The sequence below is a fragment of the Polyergus mexicanus genome, unplaced genomic scaffold, assembly GCF_030449975.1.
Source record: "Polyergus mexicanus isolate NDT 795.1 unplaced genomic scaffold, iyPolMexi1.0 SCAF_3, whole genome shotgun sequence".
Classification (NCBI taxonomy): Eukaryota; Metazoa; Arthropoda; class Insecta; order Hymenoptera; family Formicidae; genus Polyergus; species Polyergus mexicanus.
In genome coordinates, this window is record NW_027223323.1 from 10415162 (window position 1) to 10440073 (window position 24912).

Here is a 24912-nt window from a genome sequence, read left to right on the forward strand (position 1 = left end):
TAAAAAAATTGTAAGCAAGATTTCATTCAAGGTTTATTACAAAATAAATGATTAAATTTTATCGAAATTCTTTATTAATTTTTAATAAAATTTGTTGCTCCATAGTATCATCATTTAAATGCCCTCTTTGTGGTGTTAATACAGAGTCACCGATGCTAAACATTCTTTCTACAGATACACTGCTTGGTAGAGCTGTATTATATTTAATAAAAAGTTTTTTAAGTTTTGGATAGTCGTTTAACATTTCTATATTACAATTATTTGATTTTAAAAACCGTTGCAATTCTTCTTGTTCAGATTAATTTTGCACCGTTTTTTGCTCAAAAATGAAAAAATCATCGTGATCGTCAGATTTTCCAGCTTTTGAAGAATTTTCAGTTGATCGGATTCCCAATAAATCCTCCAACTAATTTTCAGCACGTTTTCTTTTTTCTCCGGTTAACCAGTTTAACTTAAATTTTGGATGTAAACATGCTGCTATTATTAATTTTTTTGTTTCAAATATTGTAAGAAATCTAAAATCAAATATAGTAAATTAAGCGACATTGTTTGTTTTATTGAAATTAATACTTTTGAATCAATAGTTTAAAATAAAATAATATTTTTCAATTAAATCCTTATTTAAAATTAAATAACATATGTATTAATCAAATTAATAAGTTACCTTTTATTTAAACCTTGCTGAATAGCTTCAACTAATGAATGGCAATCTATAAGGTCAGATTTATTGAGATTTTCTAATTTTCGTTGCAAGGTACTTAGAACTGGTAGTAAATGAGAGCTCTGCTTTTCCGAAAAGATAAAGCTCTCATTGGATATCGCGCGTCGCGTAATCGCACTGGTCTGCAAGAGCCATAAGTTGATCAATCACATTCAAGCATTTTTACAACATAATAAGAATGCTAATTGGTCGATTTGCTTACGGCTTTACGGTTAAGATAAAAATTTTATCACGCACAATAGCAAGAATAATATGTTAAATAAATCAAAAAATTTGAAAAAAGTAACGATAAAAGTAACTGTTAAATTCGTTACTCGTTACCGAAAAATGTAACGAAGTTACTTTTTCCGTTACAAATAAAATTTGTAACGCCATTACCGTTACAGTTACCGAAAAAAAGTAACTGTAACGGTAACGGCGTTACAAGTAACGCGTTACTTCCCAACCCTGATATTAACGAATATTTGGAAACAAACATAAGCGAAATCGGTCATGCGATATATAAAGATGCTCATGCGACTCACCGAGCCGGCGATGCTGCTTGCGCCTCTCGCTCGATGCACGCCACGTTCGCGGCTTCCCCATCGCAAACATCATCATTATCACTCGCGCGATGCTCTTCATAGGTCGCGTAACTGTTTCCCTCCTTTCGGCGCTCGTCGTCAGGGGCTGGTAGGAAAACAAAAATACTGTTACTCGTCCGCCATTAGACGGAACATTAGCGGACGGACGAGGGCCGTGGACGCGCACGGCATAAAAGGCGCGATCGTGACGACGTCGGTTAATCAGCTCGACACCTGTAATTAGTTCACGATATAAGTCGCAGACGATCCCTAATGATTATTAACGAGTAACGTAGCGTAAAATCAATTTTCTAACGACGTAATTCTTTTCTGAAAGAAAAAAATCTCTCCGTACAATTATTTCTTCAGCCCGACGATCGTTCGGAAAATTATTATCATCGCTCTCTCGTTGCTTTCTTGCTTTTACGCGTCGCACAGCGTTCTATCTAGATGTGTGTATGTGTGTGACGTCATTTCTCGGTGGAATAAATACGCGGCCATTCGCATGCGAAATTGCATATTCGTCGACGTTCAATTTCGCGTTTTAATCGCGCGATTAAGGAATGTCAAAATTATATTCGAAATTGCATTGCATTCTCGCGGTACATTTAACAGAGTTATTACGGCAAAGAGCAAAAAAGAGATCCTATTTTTTTAATATCTTTTAAATACTGATATTTTTAATTAATATGAAAATTCGCGCATTTTCAGGAGCGATATTATAAAGCGAGGTAAGATATTAGCAAAAGTTACTTCTAGCCACGCTACCGTTGCCAAATAACGCACGCCGGGCACGCGCGCGCGCGAACGATAGGGCGGCGCATCACTTCCGGCAGTGGAACCGATCGCATCCGGTGATGGGACGACGCGCGTATTACGTACGATCGCAACGTGTTACGAATAGCGGCGCAAACCTTTTAAAGCGACCACCGTCACGGCGGGAAGCGTCTTTACGACCGCACGAGGGAGAAAGAGAGAGAAACGATTTTTAATTATTATCTTAAGCACGTTGACAATTTTATTGCACGACATTGTGATCGCCGATTTAACGATGAACATCGAAAAGACGAACGGCGTGCCCAGAGATGTAAAATTCTTACTTAAAGAAAGATTTCTGAATTTTCTCGCGATTGAAGCGCGTAATGTGTGTCAAATCGAAATCGCCTCGTCGTCGATTCCGTGCCGTTGGCGATTATCCGAGACGCATAATCGTTTTAGTTGCTTAGATATTTACGCGCGCTGCGCGAGAATCCGAAGGTTACGAGCTTATTTCCATCCCGAAATACGACCGCGCGCGAGTCGCAGCTGCGACTGCTTCGCAAGCTCGCTGCAAATAAAAGTATACCGAAAGGGGAGGAGATTCTCTTTTGTCCGTCATTTCGAGTAAATCGTAGCGTTTTAAGCTGCCGTGTTTCCACCCTGAAATATGTACTGCGTGTCAAAATATAACATCGTGTTTCGGTGGTGTAACGGGCGCGTGACGTCACGGCTCACCCTCCCATCGAATTAATCATCGTTAAGAGTCCGCGAACGACGATTTGGCGGAATCGTAAATGAAATTGAGCAAGAATTCTAAAATCCAGCGACTCGGCCATTACGATTTTATTGCGATATTACATGGTGCAAGGAAGCATGCCAGACGATACAATGTAGATAGACAGAATAATCTAGTCTGCTTTTCGGGACAACATTATGTATATTACATCTTTATAGTTAGTTGAGCCCGTTTGAAATTAATTAACTTCGCGTTTTTATATTCGAGTGAATAATATATATGCAACATTTATTTCGAGAGCACTATACAGCCTTGTTCTTAAACTATAATGATCTAGTAAATCTCCGCGTGTAGCTCGTTATCGCGATATAAATATTTATGTCCGGTCATACAGTTAATAAAAGACTTATCGGTTTATCTATATTTCCCTCTCCGAGTTTGACGTAAGAGATACCATCCGTATCGAGCACGGGCAGTGTTCTCTTTCGTAATTTAAACATTACATTCTTCACAATTACATCGAACGTAGAATTTTTAAGGATCCTTGACGATGATCCTGCCGAGACTCTGTGGAAACGAAAAAAGCATTCGTTATCGGAAACCGTCCTCCGATAATCAAGAGACACAGTTACCTCCTAGCGTGTAATTGTTAAAATTAAGTAAAGCGACGATCAATCTCATTTCTTTATCATAAATTACGCTTTTAAAAGTAAACTTTTATCAACTCTTTTACGCGTCATCCATTTCTTTAGGATCTACAAGCAAAGATAAACAAAATATTAGGTGTACAACTTTGCTTCCGCCGTTTTCCTATAGATGGCTTTAGCGGTAAGTAGTGGTCGAAATAAATAGATCATAGACGTCATGCGATAAACTTGGGCATCTGTCAACATAACCAACATAGAAACATTAGTCGATTTGTGTCCGCATCATAAAGTTATTCTCGATTGAAAATGTCAATTTACGAGCCGAATTCTCGTCATTTGCGGGAGGTTTTAATTTTCTGCTTCAATATGAAGAAATCTGCGGCTGAGGCTCATCGAATGCTCTCAAATACTTATGGTGAAGCCGCTATTAGTGAAAGAACGTGTCGCGAGTGGTTTGAACGCTTCAAGAACGGTGATTTTCACGTCGAAGCGCGGCATAGCGGTGGAAGAGAGAAGGTTTTCGAAGATGCAGAATTGGAGGCATTACTTAATGAAGACTCGAGTCAAAGTCAAAAAGAATTGGCACGACTCATTGGGAGTGACTCAACAAGCAATTTACAATAAAGCCTCGAATTTGGGAAAAAAAACGGCGGAAGCAAAAAAAAAGTTGTACACCTAATAATATTTGAAATAAAATAGAAATTATATTTATAATATATAAGCTATTTCTCTTAATTAATTAAAATAATTATTTCTTATTATGATATGAGCAGTAAAATATTTGAATTTGTAATCATTCTATTTACATATTTCTCTCTTAAAGCTTTTGTCATTACTATGCTTCAAATATGTGTAAAAAATAAGCTATTAAATAATAGTAGACATTTTTGTAAATTAATATTAAAAATAAATGACAGTTATACTTTCACAATAAGTCCATCATTCTTACGGAAAAAGAAATATACGTTTCGAAATAAAATCACGTTTATACGCGAAACGTGATTTAAATAATGATTTCCCACAATTTACATTTGGAATACGCCACTATGTGAGCGATATCTCGTTCGCGCCGATGTTGAAAAATGGTCTCGATACACACGGCTCGTGGCTTTCGCTCTTTCAGGTCTCCCGCGGTTCTCATCGTAAAAAGTTAAATTTAATCTTCTCGCTACCACACACACCACCGCGCGGGGCCGCGACGAGTCTTTACGATTCCCTCCGGCCATTCGATTTAGCGTTTTACGAGCGTTCGGCGGTCGGCGCGGCGGATCCGCCCTGCGGCCAGGTCGACCTCTCTCTCCCGCGCACCTTGCAAACGTACAAGACACCGTCGTGCCTTTACCGACCCGCGAGAGCGATCCCTCTTTTTGATCTCAGCCCTTACTCGTAAGTCGCCCGACAATCCGCGTTGCCGAAGAATCGCTTCGTTATCGCGAAACATTGTCGACGGAGATTCGAACGAACACGTCGCGAATGCGAAATAAACCGGTTTCGCACGCACGTCAACAAGAGTACTCGTCTTTTGTAATCTTCGCGATGCACCTTCGTCCCGTATTATCTTCGATAGAGAAGGACCTTCCCTTTGAAAGATCCTCCGAGGAACGATCCGGATTTCTGTTACACGAGACATGTTCGCGATATCTGGAAGCGATGGATCCAGTCCTCGTTGATCTATGACACGATCCCGAGCATGTGTCATTGATAAGTAATAATTGATGATTATTCAAAAGGCTATAGATATCCCGATACTATATACCTGTCTATTTCCAACGTCCATCCTTCTTTGCCATGTGTATTATTTATTTATTTTATTTGTTTCGCCTCGATCTCCCACTTTCCCATCTAATGCTCTTTCTCTTTTTCACCATTCTCCCGAGTCTCATTATGTTTTATAGAATTTCTATACTCTTTAAAAGAGTAAATAGGATGGCATGCTAACGTGACCGTTACTAACGAAATTCATGGCCCAAATTACAGCAATCGAGCCGACACGCTGTTATTATAATGTCCCGCAGGTTGCACGCGGGAAGGAAAACGATGGAGAATTATTTCAATAAAGCGTCATCGGAACCGGCATTTAGGACAGGCTCTTCCGATCGATGATACTTTGCGTTCGACGATCAATCATCGGCCGGATAATGAGTATGAGAGCCTTAAACTCCCCGACGTTTTTCTTTCCAGATTTACAGTGAGCACATTTTAAATCCAAACTTTTTTTCTCATTAAAAATAATTATTTATTGGAAACGTTAAAATTGAAATTAAAACAATAATTTAAAAAATATTATTATATATATATATATATAAAGAGATTTCCATTCAAAATAATATTTAAAGTTTTCAAATTTGTACATTAATTGTATATATTTTAAATATTATTTTTTGCATTATTTCCAATGTTTTATGTATAATAATAAGGGGAAAAAAGAGATAATTAATTCAATATTAATTCAAAGCTTCTATAAAAGAAAACACACATTTTAGATATTTATTTTAAATAGAATTTTAAATAATATATAAATAAATAATTTTATTTTATTAATTATATATATATATATATAATCTCTCTTTCTATCTTATTTATACCTTATAATATATAATCGAATCTATATGTATAATAATATAGAGAAAAGTATTGAGAAGCTTATGCAAATATTAAAATTTTCTAATTCGAATACTATTTTTTATTCACTTCTGTATTTATCGCGAAGCGCATTTATCGTCGTCGTGACGTGCTTCGTTAACGTTTTTATATTCCGTTCCCGCCGCCCTCGTCTCCTTCTTTTTTTTTTTTTTTCCTTTGCGTGGCGCTTTTTGAGGAGCGACGCGTGCCGGATCTCATATCCGTCATGCCTCGCATGTTTCCGCGGACGGCGATTCTACGAGTTTCATTTAAATACCGGTAAATAAATAATTATACGCGGAACACGAGACGGATCGGATCGATAATGAATTAACTCGGTGTTTGAGATTAGCGGTCGCGGACGAGAGATTATTGGCAGAATAATATTTAGACAGAAAATATATTGCTCACCTCTCTCTCTCTCTCTTTCTCATCTCTATGTTGCAGAGCACCCTCCCTAGAATCCAGACGTATTTTCGTCGCGTTACATTCCTACGCATCCCCTTCTCGATCCTCCTTCATCCTCTTCCTTTTGCTTCTACCCCTGCTCTCGTCTCTTTTTTCTTAGCTCGCGCTCTGCCTCCGACTTACGTCGCTGTTCGCCGTTACGCTGTTAAACGAGCGGATCGCCAGTAGCTATCGGCGCATCTGGAAAGAATAAAGTACACGTTATATACGAAGGGGTAAGCAAGCGGCGTTGCAATGCCGGGCAACGTAGACTGCATAAGTAATAGAGCCGGAGGAAGGCGGCTATTCCGCCGAGATCGCTCGCTATGAAGAGAGAGGGAATCCAGAGAAACAAAAAACATTCCTTTCTCCTTCCACGATGCTGGTATTCGATATCGATATTTTCCTAAGATACGATTTGTGTATGCGTCGCGAACGATCCAAATCTTGCATACGAATAGAAAGAATCACCGATACGCAAAATTCAACTCGTATTGTCTACGTAAATCCGATCGAGAAGTATACAGAGAGTAGCATAGAGAAAAATTTTATATATATATATATATATATTCAGGGTTGGGAAGTAACGCGTTACTTGTAACGCCGTTACCGTTACAGTTACTTTTTTTCGGTAACTGTAACGGTAATGGCGTTACAAATTTTATTTGTAACGGAAAAAGTAACTTCGTTACATTTTTCGGTAACGAGTAACGAATTTAACAGTTACTTTTATCGTTACTTTTTTCAAATTTTTTGATTTATTTAACATATTATTCTTGCTATTGTGCGTGATAAAATTTTTATCTTAACCGTAAAGCCGTAAGCAAATCGACCAATTAGCATTCTTATTATGTTGTAAAAATGCTTGAATGTGATTGATCAACTTATGGCTCTTGCAGACCAGTGCGATGACGCGACGCGCGATATTCAATGAGAGCTTTATCTTTTCGGAAAAGCAGAGCTCTCATTTACTACCAGTTCTAAGTACCTTGCAACGAAAATTAGAAAATCTCAATAAATCTGACCTTATAGATTGACATTCATTAGTTGAAGCTATTCAGCAAGGTTTAAATAAAAGGTAACTTATCAATTTGATTAATACATATGTTATTTAATTTTAAATAAGGATTTAATTGAAAAATATTATTTTATTTTAAACTATTGATTCAAAAGTATTAATTTCAATAAAACAAACAATGTCGCTTAATTTACTATATTTGATTTTAGATTTCTTACAATATTTGAAACAAAAGAATTAATAATAGCAGCATGTTTACATCCAAAATTTAAGTTAAACTGGTTAACCGGAGAAAAAAGAAAACGTGCTGAAAATTACTTGGAGGATTTATTGGGAATGCGATCAACTGAAAATTCTTCAAAAGCTGGAAAATCTGACGATCACGATGATTTTTTCATTTTTGAGCAAAAAACGGTGCAAAATGAATCTCAACAAGAAGAATTGCAACGGTTTGTAAAATCAAATAATTGTAATATAGAAATGTTAAACGACTATCCAAAACTTAAAAAACTTTTTATTAAATATAATACAGCTCTACCAAGCAGTGCATCTGTAGAAAGAATGTTTAGCATCGGTGGCTCTGTATTAACACCACAAAGAGGGCATTTAAATGATGATACTATGGAGCAACAAATTTTATTAAAAATTAATAAAGAATTTCGATAAAATTTCATTTATTTAAAAATCATTTATTTTGTAATAAACCTTGAATGAAATCTTGCTTACAATTTTTTTAAAGTTTTTCTTATGCAAAATAATTTATTAGTTTGTATTGTAAAAAAGTAACGGAAATTGTAACGACTCGTTACTTTTTAGTAACTGTAACGGTAACGAGTTACTTTTTAAAATTAGTAACGAGTAACGGTAACGAGTTACTTTTTAGAAAAAATAACGGTAACGGTAACGAGTTACTTTTATAAAGTAACTTTCCCAACCCTGTATATAATTTACTTTTATTACACAGAAGTTAACTTCATCGGGGAACCACAAGCGACGCGTATCACGTGCGACGTATGAACGAGATAAGATCGGATTTTATAAGCGGCTGCGCGAATTAACCGCCGCGAGATGCGCAATTACATCCAATTTCCGTTGATGACTGTATTTCGAATAACACCTCTTTGCATTATTATACATTATACAGGATATATAAATAAGTCATTTCGCGCCACACGCGTCAGCGAAACAATAAAATCGCTGGCATAAATAGTAAATTTACATATGCTGATATAGATCTTATTCTTTTAATGTGGAAGAAATCTAAAATGTCTAAGAAAATAATAATTAACTAGTTATATCAACTATACGCTTTTGATCAATTTTGAATATTCAGTAGCCGATGTTTGGGCCGTAAATATTAAAAGTATATGTTAATGTCTTATTATTTTTAACCAAGAATACACTTAAAATGCTATATTTTTATATAATGGTTTCTTTTTTTTTCCAGTACGTAGCACAAAGTGTATAACAAAAGAGATAAAAGATAATCACCATAACTGATAATCGTCCAGGAGTTGGTTAATTATGTATTTATAAATCATGTTTTGCAGTTCGTGTGCATTTGTAATGTTAATTCGATAGATTTCTATCTCCGTTGTGTAAAATATCCAACAAAAAGCAAACTTGAATTATTAAAATTGAATAAAAAGATCCATTTCTTTAAAATCATTTTCGATACGTTATTGTAGTTTTTATCGATTGAAACACGTAATATTAAACGCTAAGGTAAGTGTGATTTACGAGATCCTTAAGAAATCCGAGCTCAGGGAGTGATAAGGATCCTTGAAGGCTCGGGCCTCTCTCAGGCTAATCAGAGCGATACGCGACTTGCAGAAGCGGAGACTTTAACAACTATCGTATATTAATGTCACGAGACATAACGAGGCTTCACGGTGAGCCTCGCCGATGCAAATCACAGGTTACATCGATTTATGAGAGGCGGACAGTAATTTCCACCGTATTAGTCGCTTGCGCAGCGCGTTCTTTACACGGCCCCCTACAATACGCCTTCGTAAAAGAACGCAACGCGGCCGCTTTCTGTGTGTTTTAATCACAGCGCGCTAGAAAATCGCCTTAACGAGGGGAGTTATGTTTCCGACTAGCCGGAGGATAGCCGCGAAGTAATATAACACGCAAATTCCACGAATCGGACGTGCACGGATATCCGATCGCTTCGAAATTACGTTGAGGAATGGCTTTATTGCACTTGACTTTTATTTTTGTTATCGCGAAATAACCGACAGATATGATCGTTTAAGAACATTGACTGGGAACGAATAAATAACGTCAGATACATGACGATACGTCAAGAGTTACGTGACAAATTTTTTGCAATTGTGCTGCAATTTGTTTTCGTAAATTATTATTCATGGAAATATATATTATTTATATTATTCATGAATACTTTGTCCTCCTTCGAGAAAAACGTCAGATAATAATTGAGCAATTATTAGTATACTAAGTATATTAAGAGCAGATAAACACGAAAATGGCGATCATTAATAAGAAATTATTTAAGTGACGCCGCAATTTTGATAACAAAAATAAAATTTAAATAAAAACAATTCGACGGAAGAAGAAGGTATAATAAGAAATATCTATAATTATTAAATTCAATTAAATAATGTTGGATAACAATCTACAATCCGACAAACTGCTTATCCGGTGCTGATTGATAAACGATGGTGCTTATCGGTTATGACGGAATAAAAGATGAATCGAAAATGTATATTCCCATACAGCACCGCAAGGTTGCAACAACATTGCAGCAACATTTTTCTGCAAGATTGCAACATTGCATAAACATTACGAAATGTTGCTGCAACGTTGTTATGATATTGCAGCAACAATAAAATGTCCGCCTACGGAAATATTGCACTATAATATTGCAGCAAGATAGCAATATAATATATATACAATAATGGTTTATGTCTACTTATCGACATAATATATCTTTAACATATGAAAAAAATAATAAGAAATTAGGCATATAAGAATCAGGATTTAGTGCGTATATAGATTTTCTGTATTATAATAATAACGAAATTATAAATTGCAAATTTTTCGGTACACATTCGACTTCCTTCAGTGACAAAGAATATCTAAGAGAAATAAGAAAAAACTCAATTTGCAATTTTGTAAATTCACAATCTCTTTGTATCCGAAATATTCAGATATGCAAAAAGATTGTGGTGGATTTACGTATACAAGTTTTTTCACATCTCTCTTGTCTTCATATAATCTCAAAATTTATTTATTAAAATCTGAAGTATCTTTTTTGCATATTAAAAAATTATTATCGAATTTTTGATTTTTTATGAAAATGGAAAACTATTAAAAGAATTCTTAGTCCAATGTCTGAGTTCCCTGTGTTGTGGTTATATTATACAATTTAAGCTAATAAAAATAGTTATTATATCTTTAATCTTAGTCGCTCTTTGTAAACTGTATATAATCATCGTGACTAAAAATTAAATGCGGAATAGATAGCGCAATATGCGCCGCATAGCGGTAAACGAATGAACTAGCGATTATCGAATACTTTCTTTGGAATATTTTTGGAATGTTGCTGTAACATTACTAAAGTTATATTGTAAAATAATGTCTTTGTAATATTTCTGCAACATTCAACTACAATATGCAATATTGCAATATTGCAGCAATGTTGTTGCAAGCTTTAGTGCTGTATGGGTTGATCGGCTATCTTTTACGTCACGTTTTTGTTTCACGCGGATGCACCTGCAATCGTCTCGCTGCTTGCGCTCGTATTAATGCGAGCAACGCGTTACAGAGAATTATGTTAATCAGACGACGGAAGGAAGTCGTTTACTTCTTAAAGACACGATCGAAAACGCTTTGTAAAGCGGTATCGCGAGCGATATATCGTGAGAATCTTACGGGCAAGAAAGGCTACAAGTCGATAAAATGTCATTTCGCGTTTAACGAATGACATTTTTATAACACGATTTCTGACGCGAGCCTCCACGATGAGAGGGGTCGCATAACAGCCCCCGCGAACAATAAAGTTAATTAAACAATTCGCGTCGAACGGAAATAAGAACCGCGCGTGACGTATAACGCGAGCAATTTTTTCAAACAGCGAGGTGGAATATGATTGTTTCGGTGAATGATCAGCATTACCGGAACGGATATCATAAATTCCACGCCATTCCATGTGATTCCATTTCTCCATCGCGTGTTACACAACCAAGTGTCGACGAGGTGAACATTTCTCTCTTTCATTTGCCTTATTCGATTTATCGTCGCGTGCGTAATACATACTTTGTAACGATCGATGTTCTCCCCCGGGAATCGATAATTTTCAGCGAACCATTTATAAAACGCTACTTTTTAAGCGCTCACGAGAGGATAAGGGGCGTCCCCGCGCGACAGTCGCGCTAATAAAGTACACCGGCGTTTAAACGCGAACATATCATCGTCGTTATAAAGCCACGGGGGAATCGAGAATGATAATTCACTTCGCGCCTGTGATTTGCGATCGGTCGTGGCACGACGAATTTTCGTCGCGAGAAAAAATCCACCGGCATCATAAATCCTTCCGGCAGCGGTTCATTGGCGAGGATGTGCGGTACGGTAATTTATATCGTCTCTTATATATATCGCGATGGATATTCGCGGTCCCCCCCCCCCACAACAGAGTCGAGACGGACAATGCTATTGTTGGTCTCCGTTGAAATAGCGACTGTAGGAGATGAGAGGGAGAGAAACCGGTCACACCCACGAGTCTATTATATCGTTCTGTACATTTGAATTACCGGGAACACACGGGTTTCTAATATATTTAAGCATAAAAATGTCAATGGAAAAAAACGATGAGAAATAAGTGACTTTGCTTATTCCTCGATTCCACGTTCCAGCATGAAAAAAAGATTGTGAGTCGCATAACTTCTTCGAGGTGATATATTTAATAGCCGGCATTTTTTACATATATCCTACTGCAGGCGGAATATATAATTGTAATATAATAACCGACGTATACTCTTTCTTTCTATACATAGCGATGCACAAAGTTCGCAGCGGGAACTCAAGTACCGGACGCGAACGTAAATCCAGAGTGCTCGACGCGCGGTCGACCCACTCTAAATACGCCAGTAAAATATACGCCAACGATAATTTACTTTCCGTTAAGTCATCCGGAGATCACGTTCGCGCGCGTAATATTCCGGTAATAAGTCTTGATAAGAGTTGCGGCCGCGTATCTATATTACGAGAGTTTATAATCATATGGCGATAATATTTATTCGACATATTGGTTCAATATAATTAAATTTATGAGGATCTCGAGATCGCTCGGAGATAGACTTAACAAGAAAGAGAATTGATCTTTTTGCTTTAAGTATTGGGTGATTGCATAAGTTCGTGCCCGATTTAAATATAAACTTCAATAGATTATATTTTAGAGATAACACTTTTATTAATCAATTATATAGTCTCCATTCTTTTCTGCAATGGTTTTTCAACGATCTATAAGCTTGTCCAATTCCATTTTTGAAGAAAGAACTTGGTTTTTCTTGAAGAAAGTTTGTAAGGTGGTTTTCGACAGCTTCCTCGAAATTGAGATTCTTACCATTTAAACTATTCTGCAAAGGCCGGAACAGATAAAAATCTGAAGGCGCGATATCTGGAGAATATGGCGGGTACTGCAGAATTTCCCATTGCAACTCCTGCAGTTTTCCTGCAGCTTATTCCTTTCAGTCAGGAGATGCGGCACCCACGTATCAAGCTTGGAAATGTATCCAAGCTTTTTTAAATGACGAAAAGCGGTTGAATTATCGATGTTCAGCCTCTCAGCAATATCCTCAGTTGTAATCCTTGGGTTTCTTTCCACTAAGGCATGCACAATGTCATCATCGATGCCAGAAGGCCGTCCAGAGCGGGGTTGATCCTCCATGTTGAAATGACCATTTCGAAATCTGCCAAACCACTTTTTAACTGTTCGGAGAGCAGGAGCGCGGTCCAAATAAACGCTTTGAATATTTTTTTGTGCAATCCCAACACTCACGCCTTTCCGAAATTCATATAGCATTACATGCCGCAAATGCACCTTTCGTTCTCCATTTTTGATGATTTCTCTTACGCACAAATGGACTTATCTGAACAATGTCTGACCCTAAATTGACATAAGACAACGTCATCTATTCGGTGTAAGCAACAATTACCACACGAAAACAATAGAACTCCGCCATGCAGTAACTTAATGCCATCTATGAAAATCGGGCACGAACTTATGCAATCATCCAATAGAATTGCAATTTGCGATCCGCATCTGTTGCGAGCATGGAGGAACATGAAAATATTCGCCTCGCGATTCCGATGTCTAACCAGTCGAGAAAGCAGTTAATATCTCTACGAGAAGAGTAGAGATCTCGCCGTGCAACATGTTTGCCGTGCGATCGCCATGTAGGAAAGACACATTCTTGATTATCCACTTCATATGAAAATCTGAGAACTTGAAACTGCATTCTTCGCGCGCGCGCGCGCGCATACACACACACCCGTTATATTCTGAAATTTAAATGTGTAATTGTCGAAATGCTAAGTCTCGAACGGAAATGCGAGAATACAGCGGTTGTCTCCCGTTAATCTTATGCAAATCAATTTTATTATATTTCGAGAAGATCTCTCTTGATCTCAGAGAGCTGAAATCAAGGATTTCTGGATGGATTAATGCCAGAAATCTTTACGCATCCGGTGTGTAAGTGGACGTGCTTTGTCCGTCAAAACGAAAAGTCACGATTATTCGTGCGTTATTCGCACGGATCATCGCGAATCTTCGATATTTATTCTTGTCACCATCTCTTAATTAGCGTCGCCGTCGATCATCTCGATCGTACGTTAAAATAGCTGCGACAAAGCCCACTAAGAACGCATTTATTATTATTATTATTATTATTATTATTATTATTATTATTATTATTATTATTATTATATCCATTCTCTAAAGTCACGAGGAATAAAGTAAAAATAATATACGAACAAAGAGATGAAGATAAAATAGAGTTTTGACAAGAAAAATATATGTATCTTAATATAATTCGCTAAATTGAATAACGTTTTACGATAAATGTAAATACATATTTATTGCAACACTCGTTGTTCATAATCCCTCGTACAACGACGGGCCGGTAATATAATATTGTAATATTACACATATACATATATATTGCACTTGTGTAATCGCCGTCTTCTAAATATAGGACGAGAAATCGCGGCAGGAAGAAGTGTGCAACGAACGTGTCGTAGAAAAGCTTCCTGCGATTTACGAACCAAAATAAGGCATTCGTATGAATAAACGCGTGCCAGTTCCTCCATTCTGGCCAAAGTTATTATGGGAATAAGAGAGTGAACATTATTTTAATTAAAAACATCAGCACATTCGTCATATGGCTGGTAATATTATCGCGCGCACGGTTTTGGAATATAAATTACAATTTTCTTCCTTCGATTAAAAGCAAGACTCTTACATGACTTTAATTTACAATCACTATCGCGAGTAACACAGAATATATATATATATATATATATATATATATATATATATATATATATATATATATCTAATTAATTATTTTAGAAATTTAATTCTTACAGGTTAAATTTATTTAGAAAGATTTACATGAAAAAGATACGTAACATGTTTGATTTACTTTGTTCAAATTTTACAAATAAAAAGCACCGGATTAATTTATTTCGGGCAAACGATGGTACACAAAATTTAAAAGAGATGTATAAAAATCGAAAGCTTTCTCGTTCTTGATGTTCTCATTCGAAGATATCGCCATTAGTATGTCTACCGAAAGTTCGACCTGTCCCGAAGATTCACGCGTGTGGATAGGAATCGTCGTGTACGCGAGGAATAAATGATTAGCGGCGTGTTTCGGCAATCAAAAACAAAGATGGCTGCTGTTCGCCGACAGGTGAAAACGTATCGTGCATCTCAATTGCAAGCGCTCACTATTTCTCTTTCTCTCTCTCTCTCTCTCTCTCTCTCTCTCTCTCTCTCTCTCTCTCTCTCTCTCTCTTTCAATGCTTTTTTTCTAACGTATCACAAAGTCGCATAGCACGGATTTAATTTTATTAGCAGGATTAACATAAAATTTAATTGCAATAAATTGTATTTCAAATATGTTATTTATATGATTTTTACTCTTTTTATTTATCGTCGTTATATTTGTTTATTATTATTTAAAAAAAAAAGAAAAAAAAATACGAATGCGCATCCGGTGTGAGGCTTATTCCGAATTCTGAACGATAGCCTCGTCACAACATCTTGATTTTGGGATGTGACCACCCTCTTTCTTCGAATCTCCGAATTCCTACTTCAAATGCGATAGGGTTGAAATCGACGTGAGAATCCTGCCGATCCTGCCTGTTAATTTACATATCTTCCCAGACTGACAAGCATGCTTGACGCAAACAACGTTAGAGAACAAGAAGCCTTCAAGGATAAATTATATTTAGATTCACGATCAGTCGCGCTTCCAAGGACATTGTTCAAATCTATATTTAAGGATATCGGAATGATATTAACGGTGATTGGAACAAGCGATTATAAGACCACAATATTTTAAAATCCTTCACGGAAAGACACGTGTCTATTATAGGTCGACTTCCTGTCGGCTCGAATTAGCTTTGTCTCTTATTTTCCTTTCCTTTCTTCTCTCTCATTCGCTTTTCTACATACATCTTTTTTTTTTATTCGTACCTTTTTCTGTACGTAAATTTCTATAACGTGTTCTTTGCTTCTCGCGTAAAATATTACACAAAAATAATGTGATGTAAATATATTAATATTAACTATAATTTTATTTTAGTATTCAGAGATATTAATCTAGACCTAGAGGAAAACGGACGAAAAAACGTGACGTTCAAATCACGCTCGATTGGTCGACGAGAATTCGATTTAGGGACTAGGCACGTTTGTTTCGTCGCGGGAAGAAAATTATAATGGTAAACACCTTTGAATACAATGGTCGTCTATGAACGAGTCTCTCGTAGTGGCAGGGCATCCCGTAATGGCACAGTGAAACGCAGGTCGGACGAGAGCGAAACACGTCCGGGGCGACCTTAATTTCGATCGCCATGAATTTAAATCGCTCCTAATGTCGGCGGCCAAATAGGAGGATGCGAAAGCATTGGTCCGGATCGTTGCATCGAATTACAAACGATCGAGAGTGCGGAAGGGGAAGGAAAGAGAGAGAGAGAGAGAGAGAGAGAGAGAGAGAGAGAGAGAGAAATTCACTCGCGTCCTGATTTGCGGTCGCGCTGTTTCAAACGTGTTCGAAACACGTGCCAATTTGCGATGATTCGAGCTATCATCTCGCGTGTTCGTTTTTTTCCCTCTTTCTCGTATGAAAATATATTTATTTAATCTTTTTTCTTCTTCTTCGGCACGAAGATTAATAGCTTCTAAATTATTACGACGATATTTCTTGTGTGAATAATTCTAAGTAAAGTATGCGCGACTTCCGGTTGCGGCCAAAACGATTTTCCACGATATCTCGAAAATTCCGGAAATAATCGTTTTACGTAGTACGCACTCGTTTTATTATCTCAGAGAGAATTATGATACGAGAATATTCCTTACAAATAAAAAACGCGTCCAGCATGATTTGACACGGCAATTCCGCTGATTTATGATCGCACTATCGACATGTAATCATCGCATTCCTCATAACGCGCCATATATCTACTACCTGCCATCAATGAGATACTTAGTTTTAAATTACTATTCGATTTAAACCGGAATAAATATTCCCTCTGATCGTGAGCGACATAATTATATCGTGTCTTCAAGGCCGATAACCGCCACGAGCTTTCAATCACAAAATTCACAACTTTATAGAATACAACATTTCTTTACCCAATCTGAAATAAATCACGATAAAGTAATTGAAATAATTATCGCGGGAAAGACCCGAGTTTTTAGCTTAGCTATACGCTACATTCTCGCCTTCGAACTCGATCAACAAGTTTTTTTTCAAGAAAGAGAACAACATCTGGCCTTCCACGCGAATAATAGGGATTACGACGACTCGTTCTCTCGCTCGCGAGTTTCAGCAAACGAGAAGCAAGTCTTCTTTCACTTGAAAATACTGCAAACTTCTAACTCGAAAAGTTCCCGTCGTTTACGGGCCCCAAGTCGATGTGACCCGGTTTCTTTGTTCGCTTTTAAGATGTCCATCCATCTCCTTATTATTCTATTCTATTCTATTCTATTTTTTAACTACCAGAGATCATCTCGTTATCATTCTATTCTATTTTTAAAAACTAAAATAAAATAGGAGTCGAGCACAGGAGATTGCGGTATAAATAAACCTTTAAATTTTTAAAGAGAAAATTTAATCGCACATTGCAGTCTATATCTTCGAACCATCTTATTCAGCACATTGTTAAACAGAAGAAAAAAAAATCTGTCATATAGAAAAGGATACAAAGAAAAATTATGTAAAATGAAAAAGTACGATTAAATGTCTTTTCCTTTTTAAAACTTTGAAGATTTATTTGTGTCACAATCTCCTGCACTCGGCTTTAATTTGCCTGTCTCCTACTTTATCTTGTTTATGTTTTTTGCAGAGCCTTAATGAATTTTTAATTTGTATCTGTTTAAAAATTACCAGCAGAATGTAGTTTGCAAAAGATACGAATTTGTTTCAAATTTTCGCTTCGAGATAAGAGATAAGAGAATACGCGCGCATAAAGATGCATCATAAACATCTCGAGCTTATTTAAGCGCCATTCGCTCGCGATTCGCCATGTTATTTCGTTCATATAGTGAACTTGACATGTAACGTTAATCGCGCCGGGAAAGGCCGAGACGACAAAAGCTGCTGAAACGACCCACGGCTCGCAACGCAAGTAAACGCATACAACGCGATCGCACGTGCGTAATTGCGAGCGCACGCGCTATGCGGCATAGCGTGGTTTCTGTTTCGTTGGGCAGGTGCACTCGCAGGGACGCCACCGACCGTGACCGTGGTAATTACATCAAAGGGGGAGGCCCCTCTTCTATATTCCCCGAACTCTTTCCATCTCGAAAAATCGCTACTAGATTCAGATAGGAATAGATACAACCGATGTGAACTTAGTACCCGACTTTAACAAAAAATTTGTTTCATTCGTGCATTCGATTACGCTCGGTTTGTACCACTTTTTATTTTATTTGTACCTCAAAGGGGTAAGAGAATTACGAGGGGTTAAAAAATCATCAGCACTCCACTTTGAGTATCACTTTTCATTTCTTTTGTACCCCTACAGAGATGGAAATACGGAATATTAAAAATTCATCTAAAGGTTAGGTATACACTTAGCGAACGAACACCGAACGAACAGCGAATGCAAACGTTCATTATTATCATTCAGCAGATATATACGCCAAAGCAAATGCGAACAGAACGTTCGATTCGCATTCGGCTCGATTCCCTCATGAAGCGGTACATCAAAGACAATTCGTGCGAGAAAAACGTTCAAAACGTTTCGCATTCGCTGTTCGTTCGCTAAGTGTATACCCACCTTAAGATGTAACTTTGCCATTTTTAAAGATATTCGAAATCTGAAACCGGGTACTGTTTCATAATCGTTTATACCCGTTTGTACCGCTTTTCGTTTCGTTTGTACCCCTACGGGGGTTAAAAGTGCCAAATTTTCAAAATAGGGATAAGAGCTAACCTTGCAATTCATCCCCGTAGGGGTACAAACGAAACGAAAAGCGATACAAACAAGTACAAACAACGCTTAATCGAATGACATTTGGAAGATTACTATATCTCAAAATGGGGTGCTGATGATTTTTTAACTCCTCGTAACTTTTACCTCTTTGAGGTACAAAGAAAATAAAAAATGGTACAAACGATGATGCAAACCGAGCGTAATCGAATGCATGTATGAAAAAAATTTTTTATTAAAGTTGAGCGCTAAGTTTACATAGATATAGATACTTAAAAATCTCTGATTAAGAAAGCAGTTGCCCAATTTATTAATAAGTCGTGGAATTAATTATATTTTCGCACGCATGAGCATCGCAAAGATTCGCAAGGACATTGTATTAGATATTAATCTTTACAATTATATTTCTAGCAGATTTAGAAAGCCTCGTGAAATTTAATATAAGAGACAGATCCCCTCGAGGTTTCGCTCGCGGCAGATTTTCGACATCTTCAGAAGGAACGCGTTACTACGGGCGATGTAATCTATCCGGGTGACGACAGCGTTCCGACAGGCGATGTGTTTTCACAGTTTTCACAGTTCTATCATCGGTGACGGCAATCGAGCGATAAAGTTTCTCCGAGAACATTGAACAACATAGCAATGATTGATTCAATTAGCGTCAAGATTGCACGTCAATATCTTTACCGCACCATTTAATTCTTTTCTCGATCAATCACCTTCCCTGAAGGCTAACGAGATTCAAGAAACGAATTTTATTCATCATCGGCCTTACGTCGTCATTTTCTCTTTTCCCTCGCATCTTTTTCTTTGGAAAGAACGCCGCAATGAGGGATCTCTTTCCGGCCCGGTGTATATCCGGGACAGCGCGTTGGTCCAGCGCGCCTTCACCCGAAAAACTCCCTTATGGGGGAAACTTTTTTCAATCTCGGCAGGTCTCGACACACCCACCAAATCCCACGCTCGCGCACCGTGAAAATTCGACGAAACATCCTGAAAAGTCGTTACCAAACAGCACACGTATATCCCGCCCTAAGAAATATCCGTGCATACTTAACTAACATCAAATTTATACGAATCTATTCCCTCTTCTCGTACAAATAATTTAATCATCCTATGATATGTAAATATATATATATATATATATATATATATATATATATATATATATAAAATGGACAAAAAATATGTCGAGAGATTATGAAAAAAAATTACACGCGTAACGTTTGCGAGCGAGGCAATTGTTCTTTTTGCGATGAAGAAGAACTCTCGAAGCACAAACTCCGGAAGCGATACGTCTTCGTCAATGATTCTGCAGCATGGTTTCCGCATGGCAAATCGCGCGTAAAGAGAAAGAGGAGGGACGGGGGGAGGAGGGGGGGGGGGGCGGCGGCGGCGGAGAGTGCGGTATATACATATGTTCCGGGCGCCGAATTTAAAATTCATGTCAATATTATCCGGTTAGCCGTGCATTTTCTCGAGGCGCGCGAACGCCTCGCGGTTCATCGTACGACGAACGAGCGTGGCACGAGAATAGACGCTTCGATATCTTCGGTTGTTGACCGTCGTCGACACGAGTTATACTCCTCGACCGACCGACCGATGGAGGCCGAAACGGCGGGAGGGCATCGCCGCGCACACCTCGCAAGTCACATCTCTGTGCGTGGCTTCCGGTCTTACCCGTTGCTTCCTCCCATCGTTAATGACCTGCCCGCGTACTATATCTACCTGCGTCGTTTACCTTCAGGTGGCATCATGGTGCACGAGCGCTATGGGAAAAACGTGATTGTTCGCGTACTAAGGAAAATTACATCATATTTAATTACGTATGCGTGTATCTATAATTAATATATATCTTTTTAATTATATTTTTATTATTAGGTGTACAACTTTGCTTCCGCCGTTTTTTTCCCGAAATTCGAGGCTTTATTGTAAAAAACTGGTTATACATTTATGATTCAAAGTATTGTCCACTCCCAATGATCGCGACAATTCTTTTTGACTTTGACTCGAGTCTTCATTAAGTAATGCCTCCAATTCTGCATCTTCGAAAACCTTCTCTCTTCACCACCGCTATGCCGGTCTTCGACGTGAAAATCACCGTTCTTGAAGCGTTCAAACCACTCACGACACGTTCTTTCACTAATAGCGGCTTCACCATAAGTATTTGAGAGCATTCGATGAGCCTCAGCCGCAGATTTCTTCATATTGAAGCAGAAAATTAAAACCTCCCGCAAATGACGAGAATTTGGCTCGTAAACTGACATTTTCAATCGAGAATAACTTTATGATGCAGACACAAATCGACTAATGTTTCTATGGGGTTATGTTGACAGATGCCCAAGTTTATCGCATGACGTCTATGATCTATTTATTTCGACCACTATTTACCGCTAAAGCCATCTATAGGAAAACGGCGGAAGCAACGTTGTACACCTATGATATATGTAATATTATAAAGTTTCGGAGAATACCGTATTTCCACGATCACTTTCCCGCCTACCGCCTTTAATAACCTGTCATCGTTTCATTTCCCCTCTTCTCTCTCTCTCTCTCTTTCTCTCTCTCTTGTCCCTTCTCTCATCAGCATCCTCATTCAGGTGCATCGCATACGGCGTACACGAAGCGGACGCATGTGAACTGGTATGTCGTACTGGTCCATTGGACGCGGACGAAGAACAGGAAACTATTTCACGCAACGACGCTTGCGGTTACAAAAGGGACAGTCATTCGTTATAATTCCCAGAAAATTAAAAAAAAAAGAGAGAGAGAGAGAGAAAGAGAAGAAAAATGACACATCAACGTGAGAAAATTTATCCCCAATAAACAGTCAATGGAAAATAGCGAAAGTAGCTGCTATATTATCCATTTGTATTTAATTCAGAAATTAACCGTGTAAAAAATTATCTCCATTACTGACACTCTTCCGAGAAAATGACGAGGCATCGGCCCATTTTGCTCTCGTTTGCCGCGAATATTATGACTTTAGCGAGTCGTTAAAAAGAATTCGAGCGAAACTTTTTTTTTTTTTTTCGCACAAACGGTACCTGGAACCGCTATTTGGTCTGTTATGCCACTGCCGAAGACTGCGTTCTTCAAAGAGATATACGTGTCGATGCAAAAGAGTTAATAATAAACGCGTTTCCATACGAAACGCACCGGAAGAAACGCGTTGGACTTATAAATTTTTCTGTATCTTTTTATCCAAAGGCTTAAAAATTATTTCAATTCGTGAGTAAATTTTTTTTCGATCGCATTACAAGTTGCATTAGCTAATGTCTACAAATACAGTTCGATTCTCTGCGTACTTACCGTTGAACGGCGAGAAAATCGTCGAAATTAGCGAGGCCGGATTTAGGAAACGATTACTCACGATAGTATTTACTCGGCCGGAAAACAATGTTCTAAATTTACACGACGCGCGTTACGATTTTCTCGTTACAACTACGGTGGAAATCGAGTCGCTGATTGCCCGTCGTTCTTCTTTTCGCGTTTATAACATTGAGTTTTTCGAGGAATACGAAATCGATAATGGCGTTTTTATTTCCCATTACATTTCATAGAAAAATTTCACTCGAACTCTAAAAAAGTAACGCAGATATATAACAGGAAAAAAATATATTCAACAAATAGGAAAGCGAGTCGCATTTTATCGAGTCTCTTTCGTCTGTCGCTGGAAAAATAAAAATTGGAGGAAGTTCTGACGAATAACGGGGTTACTAGTATTCCCGGCAAGAGCCGCGAGACAATTCATGGTTTTCAGCCGATGACAACCGAGAGGACTCGCACGACAGAATTGCGACGAAGGATTTCCATATGCTCCCCGAGTCTATCTCTTAACGATTCTCTCGGACAGCGCGATAGCTCTATCGCGAATAAATCTATCGCGCCGAATGCCTTTTAGCATCTCAAAGAACATTACTCTCAAGCGATATCTAGCGAGATACAGTGTTACGATATAACGGGGGAATAAGTACACAATCTCCTTTGCATCTTCAAGAATGATTACGTCGTCAAATATAATGTCAGTTGGTCATAACTACATATTTTTCAAACTAAATATCTCTTATCGTTAGTATCTCGAAAAATATTCCTAATCAAGTTTAATAGCAACAAAATATATATTATAAAATAATCTTAAATAAACTTCTCTCTTTCTCTCTCTTCCAAGAATTTTTTTTCTTTTACTTATAATACAATATTTCAGGTATAACCGGGTTTAGGTATACACTATTTAAATATTGGACATTCAACATTAAGAGTAAAACTTGCAATTTCCATATATCTCATATAGTCATAAACTTTCGCGGAATCTTAAACAAACAGATACTTCCGATAGGGTCCCCGTACACGGAAATGTAACAGGCTACTTTGTTGGAAGAACGAAGAAAGCTGCCGAGGATCGTGGAAGCGAGAGACATGAGACAGACGGTCGAGAATAATAATTCCATCATCCGCGCTCGTTCCGACGCTCCCTCGACGCGGCTTCGCACCTCTTCTCCGTGTCTCGTAATTCCTGCTCCGTTCCCTCGAAGAAGCGCTCTTTCCGCGGTAAATCAAGAATACTCACGTGGACGGTATTCCTTCGAATTTGTACCGCGACATCTCTTTCCGCGCGCGACTCTTTCTAAAAATATTTTATTATAAAAAGAACGCTGTTTCTACTTTCTTATTATCCCGCGACGATAAATTGTAGCTTACCAGCCGTATAACTTCGTACTTGTGTGGTAACCAACCTGATACGCGCATTCCGCGGTTTGCGAACGACGCGTGCGATACTCTCTCTCTCTCTCTCTCTCTCTCTCTCTCTCTCTCTCTCTTTCTCGCACACATTACCATGACTATTTATACGTACGAGCGGCTAATTCGTTTCCGAGGAGAGCCCGCGGGCAGTGGTACAAGATTTAAGGTGTTTTCGATCAGTGACAGCGAGCCGAGCTTGACAGCGAGAGGGCAGCGTCCTATCGTACGCTCGCATCTACCGACACGTACTAATTAGCCGTATAATCCGCAGTGAATAACGATCTTGACTCGTCGTACACCAAGAGGTAGAGCAAACAAACGCGAGTTACGCGATACAGATCTCGCGATGCCTTATTCAAGCCGATCGATCATTTACTTTGTTGGATTCTTCAAGGTTGTATAAAATTACGCGTATGACGCTCTCGGTATAATAGACAGGGTTGGGAAGTAACGCGTTACTTGTAACGCCGTTACCGTTACAGTTACTTTTTTCGGTAACTGTAACGGTAATGGCGTTACAAATTTTATTTGTAACGGAAAAAGTAACTTCGTTAAATTTTTCGGTAACGAGTAACGAATTTAACAGTTACTTTTATCGTTACTTTTTTCAAATTTTTTGATTTATTTAAGATATTATTCTTGCTATTGTGCGTGATAAAATTTTTATCTTAACCGTAAAGCCGTAAGCAAATCGAGCAATTAGCATTCTTATTATGTTGTAAAAATGCTTGAATGTGATTGATCAACTTATGGCTCTTGCAGACCAGTGCGATGACGCGACGCGCGATATCCAATGAGAGCTTTATCTTTTCGGAAAAGCAGAGCTCTCATTTACTACCAGTTCTAAGTACCTTGCAACGAAAATTAGAAAATCTCAATAAATCTGACCTTATAGATTGCCATTCATTAGTTGAAGCTATTCAGCAAGATTTAAATAAAAGGTAACTTATTAATTTGATTAATACATATGT

General features: G+C 37.9%; 1 protein-coding gene across 1 annotated transcript in view; it reads right to left on the minus strand.

The window, feature by feature from the left end:
• The window catches only part of Ets96b (Ets96B), a 59959-nt gene extending 58662 nt beyond the window's left edge, over positions 1–1297 (minus strand). Inside the window, exon 1 of the mRNA XM_070316711.1 lies at positions 1246–1297. The gene's annotated coding sequence lies outside the window, so the exon portion shown is untranslated. The remainder of the gene's footprint in view (positions 1–1245) is intronic.
• Positions 1298–24912: the final 23615 nt, after the last annotated feature.